Source organism: Myotis daubentonii, chromosome 4 (assembly GCF_963259705.1).
Source record: "Myotis daubentonii chromosome 4, mMyoDau2.1, whole genome shotgun sequence".
In the NCBI taxonomy this organism is placed as follows: Eukaryota; Metazoa; Chordata; class Mammalia; order Chiroptera; family Vespertilionidae; genus Myotis; species Myotis daubentonii.
Window position 1 is genome coordinate 79534701 of NC_081843.1, and position 11908 is coordinate 79546608.

The following is an 11908-nucleotide window of genomic DNA, read 5'->3' on the forward strand; positions in this document are numbered from 1 at the left end:
CAGATAAAGAGCTTCACAGATAAGGAAAAGCTAAAGGAGTTCATCACCACCAAACCAGGATTATATGAAATGCTGAAAGGTATCCTTTAAGAAGAGGAAGAGGAAGAAAAAGGTAAAGATACAAATTATGAACAACAAATATGCATCTATCAACAAGTGAATCTAAGAATCAAGTGAATAAATAATCTGATGAACAGAATGAACTGTTGATTATAATAGAATCAGGGACATAGAAAGGGAATGGACTGACTATTCTTGGGGGGGAAAGGGGTGTGGGAGATGTGGGAAGAGACTGGACAAAAATCGTGCACCTATGGATGAGGACAGTGGGTGGGGAGTGAGGGCGGAGGGTGGGGCGGGAACTGGGAGGAGGGGAGTTATGGGGGGGGAAAAAAGGAACAAATGTAATAATCTGAACAATAAAGATTTAATTAAAAAAAAAAATCAAAAAAAAAAAAAAAAAAAAGGAAGGCAGTACTGACACATGCTACAACATGAATCTTGAAAACATTATGCTAAGTGAAATAAGCCAGACATAAAAGGACAAACATTGTATGATTCCGCTTATATGAGGCATATGAATTCATATGTATGAGACAGAAAGTAGAATAGAAGTTATCAAAAATCATGGGGGAAGCAAGAATGAGGAATTATAGTTTAATGGGAACAAAGCTTCTGTTTTGGACAATGAAAACATTCTGAAGATGGATAGTTGTGATGTACAACATTGTGAACATGCCAATGAATTGTACACTTAAGATGGTTAAAATGGGCCGAAACCGGTTTGGCTCAGTGGATAGAGCGTCGGCCTGCGGATTGAAGGGTCCCAGGTTCGATTCCGGTCAAGGGCATGTACCTGGGTTGCGGGCATATCCCCAGTGGGAGATGTGCAGGAGGCAGCTGATCGATGTTTCTCTCTCATCGATGTTTCTAACTCTCTATCTCTCTCCCTTCCTCTCTGTAAAAAATCAATAAAATATATTAAAAAAAAAAAAGATGGTTAAAATGGTAAAGTTTATGTATATTTACCACAAAAAAATAAACATATAAATACAGGCAAGATCTTGGAATCTTCTCTCAGATATCTTAATACAGTTCAAATGTGATAGACCCATTCTCAAGTTGATTCTTGACACCAGGGCATGGACATAGGTGGTCATCTCAATGTCAGGTCTTTTAATTCATCCAGGTGAGAAGGCGAAATTTCTTGACCAATTTGACTGGTAGGAAAAAATGTGGAACCCAATTTGCAATCTGTTTTTTTTTTTTTTTAAGAGACATAAATGTTCTATAACTGAGGAACCAACAAAGGAAGGGATAGAAAGGATGCCAGTTGTCTACTTTGTAGTCACCAATTCTTCAAAATCATGTTAAAACTAAGGGCAAATTTTTAAAGTATATTTTTATTGATTTTTAGAGAGAGAGGAATGGTGGAGAGAGAGTCCCTACTGGGGATCGAGCCCACACTGGGCATGTGCACTGGCCGGGAATTGACCCTCAACCTTTCAGTGCACAGGATGATGCCCAACTAACTGAGCACACCGGCCAGAGTTAAGAACAATTTTTTTTTTTTTTTAGCAGTTTAGAATGGCACCTATTTATTAGCTCACAGTGCTGTAGGTTGGAAGTCCAGCTCAGCATGGCTGACTTCTCTGCTCAGGCTGGAATCAAGATGTTAGCCAGCTGTGTTTTTATCTGGAGCTGAGGGCTCTCTTCTGAGCTCATTTCTGTAATGGGCAGAATTAAATTCCTTGTATTACAAAACAGACACATATTCAATGTGGAAAAATTGGAAATTGTTAAGAAAACATAAAGAAGAAAATGAAAAATACCTGGTGTCGCCCTAACCGGTTTGGCTCAGTGGATAGAGCATCGGCCTGCGGACTCAAGGGTCCCAGGTTTGATTCCAATCAAGGGCATGTACCTTGGTCGCAGGCACATCCCCAGTGGGGAGTGTGCAGGAGGCAGCTGATCGATGTTTCTCTCTCATCGATGTTTCTAACTCTCTATCCCTCTCCCTTCCTCTCTGTAAAAAAATCAATTAAAAAAAAATACATGGTGTCACCAACCCAGAGAAAACAACTATTACAACTGCTAACATTTTGGTGAATTTCCTTAAATTATTTTTTCTGTGGTGTGCACAAAACATGTGTGTAATATCTACTACATATAATATCTATATGCAATGTATAATTGTATGTAGATCATACTGTATCTATAACTATGCTTCCTTCTTCTTTCATCCAATATTATTTCATGAGCATTTTACCTATTGAATTCACCTTCCTCAAAGAACTTTATTTTTAATCACTGTATAACATTCCATCATAGAGGTATGCCATAAGTTATTTAAACTTTCTGTTGTCAAACCTTTTTGGTTGTTTCCAGTTGTGAAAATAAATGAAGACCACTCAAATGAGATCAAGTAAAAAAAAAAAAAGCTATTTATTCAGAGCTTGCTATGGGAAGGAAGCATGCATTTGGCAGAGACTCAAAGGCAGGCGGAGGAGTTGAAAAGCTTCACAGTGGAAGGAAAAGAAAGGCTGTAGGCATGCCCTGCGTGGAGGTCATTGGCAGGGGAAGCTGGAGGTGTGGCTGGTTCTGGGAGCATATTTGGCTTTCTCTGATTAGTCCTAAGTTGGAAGGTATGGGAGGAGGTTAAAAATTAGGGAAACTGGCAGTTATTGATCAAGTCCTCACTGTTTGGGATTGTCTTCCTGGACTCCTTGTCTGAAGACTGTATATTGGTTTCTCACACTGCATACATATTTGTATGTGTACTATTACAAACACTGAGGTGAACATGTATCCATAAACATCAATTTGTCCTTGGGATGAACTCCTACAAGTGAGACTGCCAAGTCAGAAGTTATTGCTTGCTTATTTATTTTTAAATATATTTTGATTGATTTCAGAGAGGAAGGGAAAGGGAGAGAGAGATAGAACCATCAATGATGAGAGAGAATCATTGATTGGCTGCCTCCTGCACACCCCCCACTGGGGATCTAGACTGCAACCCAGGCATGTGCACCAGACTGGGAATTGAACCCTGATCTCCTGGTTCATAGGTCGATGCTCAGCCACTGAGCCACACCAGCCAGGCAGAAGGTATTGCTTTTTTAAAACAAATATACTTTTATTAATTTCAGAGAGGAAGGGAGAGCGAGAGACAGACAGAAACATCAATGATGAGAGAGAATAATTGATCGGCTGCTTCCTGCACATGCCCAGGTTGCTGCCTTGAGACCACAACCCGGGCATGTGCATGTGCCCTTGACAGGAATCAAACCTGGGACCCTTCAGACCACAGGCCAAGGCTCTATCCAAAGAGCCAAGGCAAGGTACTGCTTTTTTAAAGAACTGTATTAAATTTTGACATTTTGACAATGGACATTCAAAAGCTATGAATGAGGATATTTGTATCTCTCTCATATTCAGCAAGATGATTTCAATGCTAAACGAGTTCATCTGTGATACAGAGAAGATTAGCATGGCCCCTGCACAAGGATGACATGCAAATGTGTGAAGAGTTCCATATTAAAAAAAAAGAGTTCATCTGTTATTCAAATAATAATAATTAACCAAATAAAACAACTAACATGGGTTTGTTGAGTATCAGAAATGTGTTTCACTCTGCTGAAGGGTGTGGAAGGTAGAGATGGTGTAAAAGACTTGGTTTTTGACCTCCTGTGGCTTATGGTCTAGGCAGGAAATGGAAAATGGATACATGAAATAGATGTGGGCTTCAGCCCTGGCCAGGTATCTCAGTTAGTTACAGCACCGTCCTGATATGCCAAGAATTCGGGTTCGATTCCCAGTCAGGGCACATATAAGAAGCAACCAATGAATGCATATATAAGTGGAACAACAAGTCAGTCTCTCTCTCTCTCTCTCTCTCTCTCTCTCTCTCTCTCTCTCTCTCTCTCCTTTACCTTTCTGACTCCAGCATTCTATAAATTTATGGAACCAGGAGAATAATGAGCTGGGCCCTCTGCAGCTCTGACTATAAATGGTGCAATAGAAGAAGGGTGAAGATGTGAAGGGCGAAGAGTTAAATAAGTTGGGCATTCAGTGAGGAGGCATCCAGGCCAAAAGAGCTTCCATGCAAATCCCATTAAGAGTAATGCCCTGTAGGTAGACGTGAGCATTGCTTGTGTAGGAATCTTGAGGATCTAGCTCTGGGCCCCAGTTTCCTCAACTGTAAAATGGGATAAGAATCGCATTCAAATCATAGAGTTGAAGCTGGTTGGGATTCCTCCCGATCTACTCACCTCACTTCTCCACTCTGACCCAGGAAGCTGACCTGGGAAGGCTACATCATCAGGCTCCTTGTCTCTGCCTTCTGTTGGGTTCAGACAATGGGAGGTACCAGCAGGACATGGAAAGAGGAGGAGAAGAAGGAGGTTGGAATATTTGTTCCCTGGGTTTCTTCCCTGGGTATCCCATGGGCTAGACATAAATACAGATTCTTGGCCCCCACTCCAAACTGGTGAAAAAAATCCCAGGGAGGGAACTAAGAATTTAAATTAATAACAGCATCAAACTCATGGGCACGGACACAGTGTGGTGATTGCTGGGGGGAGGAGCGGTAGGGGAAGGGGGAGGGGGACATAGGAGGGATAAATGGCACACCAGAGACTTGACTTGGGATGGTGAGCACACAGTGCAGGATACAGATGATGGGTTGTGGAATTGTGCACCTGAAACCTATATAATTTTGTTGTCCAGTGTCACCACAATAAATCCAATAAAAAGGGAAAAAAAATAGCATCCCAGGTGATTCTGATAACCAGCTCAACCACTTAACCACTTAAAGGCAGTGAGCTTCAGGGAAAAGGAAAGAAAAAGAATCCTTTTCTGACATATCACCATTGCTTTTTTTTTTTTTTTTTGCCTGTTTTGGAGCTTTATATAAATGGGACTGTCTAGTATCTACCCTTGTCTGGCTTTTGTTCAATATTCTGTCACACTCTGCAGGTAGGAGGGTTTCATTCTTTCTTATTGCTCTGTAGCACTCTATGACTACACCACAAAAATAGGAAAGGGCCGGTATTTTCCCCACATTACTAACAAACTGCATTTTCCTCACCTGTCCATATCCTTCAGCCTCCCACCCTAGCACACGCAAAAATAATTCACTGATGTAAATACAACATAAAATAAAAGCACATTTTATGAATAATCTGTGAATGTTTGCTATGATTCTGTGGGCTCAGATACAGTCCTAAGTGTTTTACATGTTTTAGCTCACTTACCCTTCACAAAAACCTTAGGAGGGCGGTGATATTATTATTCCCATTATCTAATAAGGAACCTAAGGCACAAAGAGGTGAAGTAACGTGTCTGAGCTTACACAGCTCGTCAGTGGCATGGTCAGGATTTGGACCCAGGCAGTCTGGTTCCAGAGGCAGTCCTCCTAACCACTCACTCCACAGCTTCTAACTAAGTTCAGGGCATATGGCACACCAGTGACTGCTATGAAAGGAAAGCACGGCTAGGTCTCACGAGTAGGATGAGCAAAGTACCTGCTTTGCACATGGGAGGGGCTCATGCATGTTCAACTTACATCACAAAACAGAGATGGGAAGACCAGGTGGGTGGCCATCCCAGCCTAGATGCGAGCTGCTGAGGACCTGAATGTCACAAAGATGAAGAGGAATTACTGTAGTCCAGTCATTCGGCACCAATTTCTCATCACGAGAATAGAAGAAAATCAAGGAGCCACCTGTAGGGAAACAGGGATACGACAAAAGTGACTCATGAAGAATTATTGACATATGGCATGTTGACATCAGACACCTTACAATAACATTCTTGCTGTATGTTAATCTCTCCATATTCTGATTTTAATCCCAAGGGTTTCTAAGAAAACCCTGGATATCACCACTGATTATATGAAAAGCAGCAGACCATTTCCACCTCCCTGTTGCCTCTGGGTGGCTGAATCACATGGCAGGCAACTTCCAAATACTCATTAGGGTAGTTCTGCATAGCTTTGTCCCATGGTTTAACTTGGGTTTGCCCTTCAGCAATAACAATCCCCAGAGTACCCTTGACTATTAACAACATTGGCAGGCTTCCTGATCACACACAAGATTTAAATAGGGCAGGGCTGCTGTTTTCCACACATTACTAACAGTATTCTCCTCACCTGTCACACACCTTTTCCTGCCCTATGCACAAAGAGACTTCATAGGCATGAATATAGCGATAGGATAGCATTTGAACAGGTAGAAATGATCTTCAGGTTCATTCTTTTGTAGAGTTTCTGTTTGGGGACTGCTCATAGAGTGAAAGGGGAAGAAAATGGTTATAACCTGCCATCTTAGCTGTGGCGGGGGCGGCGAGGGGGGGGGGGGTTCGGGGGTTGGTTCAAAGTCGCAAACACACAATCTTGGGTTTCAAGTATGAGTCATTAAACCAACAGTTGTAAGACTGTTGTCTTAGCCATAACTTTGTAAATGTTTTCCAAAGACCACTAGCACAGTAGGCAGTTCTCAAATTCTGAAAGGATTGTGTTTCTAAATTTACATTGTTTTAAACTGGAAACATACTTTTCTTAAAACATGCATATGATTGTTAAAAATTGAGGTATTACAGGAGCATCGTCCATTTCTCCACCATGAAGGACGCTGGTGTTGAGGAGAATATAGCTACCATTGCTTCCAGTGCTTTGGCAAAACTTCTGATGTGTGTCTTTCTGACCAAGTGTCTGCAATTTCATATTGTTGGAGCCATCGTTGTCTCCCTGGGGGTTGCAGCTTTCTATAAGTTTGCTGTGGCTAAACCAAGAAAAAAGGCATCTGTAGATTTCCACAGAAATTATGACTCCATGAAAGATTTTCAGGAGATGAGGAAGGCTGGTATCTTTCAGAGCACAAGGTGATCTTGAAATGTAAAGAATTAAAAAAAAAAAAGAAATATAAAGAACTTCTTTGGATTGGATTTTATAGAAGTTTATCACTGACCCATATTCCTGAACTATGAAACATGAATATTTGAGCTAAGGAATAGTTTCTCTCTCTTTTTAAAAAATTTTATTTATTGATTTTGAGAGAGAAACAGAGAGAGAGGGAGGGAGAGAGAGAGAGATAGAGATAGAGAGAGAGAGAGATTGTTCCACTTATTTATGCATTCATTCATTGGTTGCTTCTTTTTTTTTTTTTAATATATTTTATTGATTTTTTACAGAGAGGAAGGGAGAGAGACAGAGAGTTAGAAACATCGATGAGAGAGAAACATCGATCAGCCGCCTCCTGCACACCTCCCACTGGAGATGTGCCCGCAACCCAGGCACATGACCCTGACCGGAATCGAACCCGGGACCCCTCAGTCCGCAGGCCGACGCTCTATCCACTGAGCCAAACCGGTTTTGGCATTGGTTGCTTCTTTTTTTTTTTTTTTTTTTTTTTTTTTTTTTTTTTTTTTTTTTTTTTAATATATTTTATTGATTTTTTACAGAGAGGAAGGGAGAGAGATAGAGAGTTAGAAACATCGATGAGAGAGAAACATCGATCAGCTGCCTCCTGCACATCTCCTACTGGGGATATGCCCGCAACCCAGGTACATGCCCTTGACCGGAATCGAACCTGGGACCTTTCAGTCCGCAGGCCGACGCTCTATCCACTGAGCCAAACCGGTTTCGGCAAGGGTTGCTTCTTTTATGTGCCCTGACAGGAGATGGAACCGGAAACCTTGGAGTATCTGGAATTACTTCTCTTGATAAACAATTAAGAAATACTGTGAGCCCTAACCGGTTTGGCTCAGCGGATAGAGCATCAGCCTGCGGACTCAAAGGTCCCAGGTTCGATTCTGGTCAAGGGCACGTACCTTGGTTGCGGGCACATCCCCAGTAGGGGGCGTGCAAGAGGCAGCTGATGGATGTTTCTCTCTCATCGATGTTTCTAACTCTCTATCCCTCTTCCCTCCTCTCTATAAAAAATCAATAAAATATATATTTTTAAAAACAAATACTGTGAAAAAAATTAAGATATTACATATGTACAGAAAAAGGCACTAATTTTAATTGTTTGGCTTGATGAATACCTGGGTAATCAACCAGATCAAGGTAAAGCGCCCAGAGGCTCCCTCACGCCCCTTCCTAGCCAATAACCATCTCAGAATTCTCCCACCACCGACTAGATTTTTAAAACAACTTAAAAAAATTTTTTTTTAAATTTATTTCAGAGAAGAAGGAAGAGGAAGAGAGAGACAGAAACATCAGGGATCAAGCCCGCAACTTGGGCATGTGCCCTTGACCGGAATCAAACCTAGGACCCTTAAGTCCGCAGGCCGATGCTCTATCGACTGAGCCAAACGAGTTAGGGCATAAAACAAGTTTTTAATTGATACAGAACAGACATATATAAGTGCATAAAGTGAACTAAAATAATAATAATAAAAATAAAGCGAGCTTCCACATAGCTGCTGCGATCAAAAAGGAGCCCAGAGTGGCAGTTTTCCTTGACGGTCGCTGTTCTGTTTGCTGTAACTGATCTGCAACATTTCAGGAAAAGACGGTTCTCATGGTATCTGCTGTCTCTCACGTAAACGGACCTTCATGAAAGTTGCCATGTTTCCAGAGGCCAGCAGAAATGTTGATAGTGTGGCGATTTCCAACCAGTGGGGCAAAAACTTTTAAAACAATGCAACACCTGACTAGTCAGGGGCACTGATATCTTTTCCTTTAGATGGTCGTTTAGTCTGTACCATGAGATGGAAAGGTTGAATATCCTTGTGATAGGGACTTGCATATAGAATTAACAGAATAAGGCTTTTGAGAAGTAGCTTGTTGAGGCCAACCAAGATAGTATGGGGGGGTGGGAGAGGTTTAGACATCAATATGGGGAAATCCAGTGGCGAGCAGCACAGATCGTAGCCATGCTTTAGGTCATTGCCCTCAAAAGTTTATGGCGTTAGTACCAGTATCAAAGGCCAGTTAAACCTTTATGGTTCTGAATACCCAAGAAGGACCATTCAGGACAATTTCTGTTCTCATCTTAGAAAAAAAATAAATAAATAAAGTGAACTAATCTTAATGGTGGAGTGAAATATTTAAATATGTATATACTCATATAACTACTATCCAGCGCAGTACATAACACATTTTCATACCCCAGAAGGCTACCTCATACCCCTTCCCTGTTAATAATTGGCTTTCCCAAAATAACCACTATTCTTAGATCACCATCACTTAATTTTGCCTTGGGGCTTTATGTAAGTGGAATTATGCAGTATGTACTTGTACCTGGCTTTTGTTCAGCACTGCGTTATGTTTTGTGTGTAACAGCAGTTCTCTCCCCCCATCCCCCCCCCCCCCCCCCCGTAGTATTTATGACTTAACCACAATTTATTTCTCATTTCTACTATTCTGTTGATGGACATCTGGTTTATCGTTAATTTGGGGCTATTATGAGTAAAACTGCTAGACCAGTCTTTTACAAATGGTAACATTTGTCCTCATTTCAGTAAGAGGTGCAGATGTCTACAAGCATTATGACAGGAAGATTTGACCTATCTGGAAAGACCGGGAAATGATTGCATTGCATTGCTTTTGGGTGGTATTTTCTGAATCTCAACTGTGGGGACCAGGAACACATTTCCTACGTCTAGGACGAGTGGGGATCCTTCCTGCCTTTTTTCTTAGTCCTGGAAGCATTAAGGTTAAGGATATTCGGGCCTTGGCTGCCATTTGTATATCTGGCCTATTCGTAACTGAATAAGATAAATCCCTGACTATACTCACAATTAGGACAACTACTGCTCCGTAGGTGATTTTCTTTCTGGCTGTCAGCATCCAAATCCCTTTATACCTTTGGGAACTCCCCAAGTGACGAATCTGGGAATCAGTCCACTTCCCACTGACTCACCTGAATCCGAGTCACGAGGCCACCAGCATCATAGGATGGGAGGGCTGGTGGAGCATTTGGTACAGAAGGCAGCAGGAGCTGTTCTCACCAGATGGGATTGCAGGTGTGATTCTGGACATTGTCCCTGCTGCCAAGCCTCCAGCTCAGCTCTCCAGCCCTCCCAGCAATTCTGTAAGCTAGATAGTAGATGGCAATAAATTCTTCTCCTTAATCACACAGCTGAGGTTTCTGTGACTTATAACTAAGAATCCTGACTGCTAAATCCTCCTAGCAAAACTCCCTACAAAATGATTACAAATATTATTGTTTTAACAGTAACACAAAAATATTTTGTGTTGTGTGAAAAAGAGCAACCTCGTATATTACTTACAAATCTTACTGTCTTGGTAATTGCCTATTATGGGTCTAACATCTGGCAATAACTTTAGTTCCTACAAAGCAAGTAAATGGTAGGGTTACCCATTAAACAAATTACTTCACAGGGCAAACAGAATTAAGTCTCTAACTACATACCTGCAGGTAGAATGCACGATAAGCTCATTCTATCTGGGGACCGCTCCCCCCTCTTTATAAAGAAGAAAGGTGCCAGATCCATGTTCTGTTAATTGGAAAATGCTGCTCAGTCCCAAGCCTTCTCTTCTCTTTCCTCCTTTCACATTAGCATGAGACCTTGCAGATCAGCAAAGCAATCAGTTGAAATGGAAATGTAATTCGAGTATTTCAATGCCAGTGTGTAGCCAATAGGTTGTGTACAGACCCCCAAAGAAGCCTGATTATATAATACTCATTAACAGCTCGAGTTATTAACAATGAACTGTACTTTAACATCAGAACAAAGAATGCGGAACTAAATGTCAGGATTTTAATAGAGTTTTATGGTTGGCAATGTGATTTCAGATAGTTTTGTCTCATCTCCTCCCACTGCTCAGGGGAGTTAAGTGAGGCCGCACAGCTTGACCCCAGACCGAACTCCCATTCCTTGGTTTTCCCACCATACAACATGAACATCAGTAACTTTAAAACAATAATATAACTAAATTGAATTAAATTGAAATACGTAGAAAACAAACTCTAAATTCAGGTAAATCACATGATCTAGTTTTATTATTTCTTTTTTAAATTTTTTTATATTGATTTTTTACAGAGAGGAAGGGAGAGGGATAGAGAGTTAGAAGCATCGATGAGAGAGAAACATCGATCAGTTGCCTCCTGCTTACCCCCTACTAGGGATGTGCCCACAACCAAGATACATGTCCTTGACCGGAATCGAATCTGGGACCCTTCAGTCCGCAGGCTGACACTCTATCCACTGAGCCAAACCGGTTAGGGCTATTATTTCTTAATTAAAACACAAAACACAGCATATATAACTTAAACATTTTTTTAAAAAATATATTTTATTGATTTTTTACAGAGAGGAAGGAGAGAGGGATAGAGAGTTAGAAACATCGATGAGAGAGAAACATCGATCAGCTGCCTGCCTCCTGCACACTCCCCACTGGGAATGTGCCCGCAACCAAGGTACATGCCCTTGACCGGAATCGAACCTGGGGCCCTTGAGTCCGCAGGCTGACGCTCTGTCCACTGAGCGAAACTGGTCAGGGCAAAATTTTTTATTAATACCAAAACTTGTTCTTTATTTAATATGCTTGTGTAAATACAGGAAGGGGGAAAAGTAGGTTTCAGTTGTGAGTGTGGAAAAGTAAATAATAATACAAGAATAGCTCAGTGCTACAGATTGAGAAGTCATTCATGAAAAGAAGTCAATCAATGTGGCGAAGTTCATTGTCTTAAGAAACTGCCACAGTCACCCACCATCCTGATCAGTCAACAGCCATCACCATTGAGGCAAGACCCTCCACCAGCAAAAAGATTACAAATTATTGAAATCTGAGAGGATGGTCCCTAATGCCATTTTACTTAATACTGGTCCATCATTACCTGGGACTGGGTTGTGTGTGAACATGCTTTCAAGGACTCTTGGTGGGATTACAGAGCTTTGCTGATGATGACTGCAAATGCAAGTCTTAATTCAGAGT

At 41.3% G+C, this 11908-nt stretch overlaps 1 long non-coding RNA gene, 1 other non-coding gene and 1 pseudogene across 2 annotated transcripts; 2 read left to right on the forward strand and 1 right to left on the reverse strand.

Annotated features, from left to right (window-relative positions):
* Positions 1 to 999: 999 nt before the first annotated feature.
* LOC132233559 (uncharacterized) lies at positions 1000 to 11247 on the reverse strand. The gene is made up of 7 exons (XR_009452659.1): positions 10383 to 11247; positions 9870 to 10045; positions 6658 to 6782; positions 6152 to 6279; positions 5567 to 5725; positions 4272 to 4342; positions 1000 to 1727 (listed from the first exon to the last, which is right to left on the reverse strand). It is a non-coding gene; the product is annotated as an uncharacterized LOC132233559 (long non-coding RNA).
* Positions 3436 to 3542, forward strand: LOC132233924 (U6 spliceosomal RNA). The gene has a single exon (XR_009452774.1). It is a non-coding gene; the product is annotated as a U6 spliceosomal RNA (small nuclear RNA).
* LOC132233949 (small nucleolar RNA SNORA16B/SNORA16A family) lies at positions 8408 to 8522 on the forward strand (annotated as a pseudogene).
* Positions 11248 to 11908: the final 661 nt, after the last annotated feature.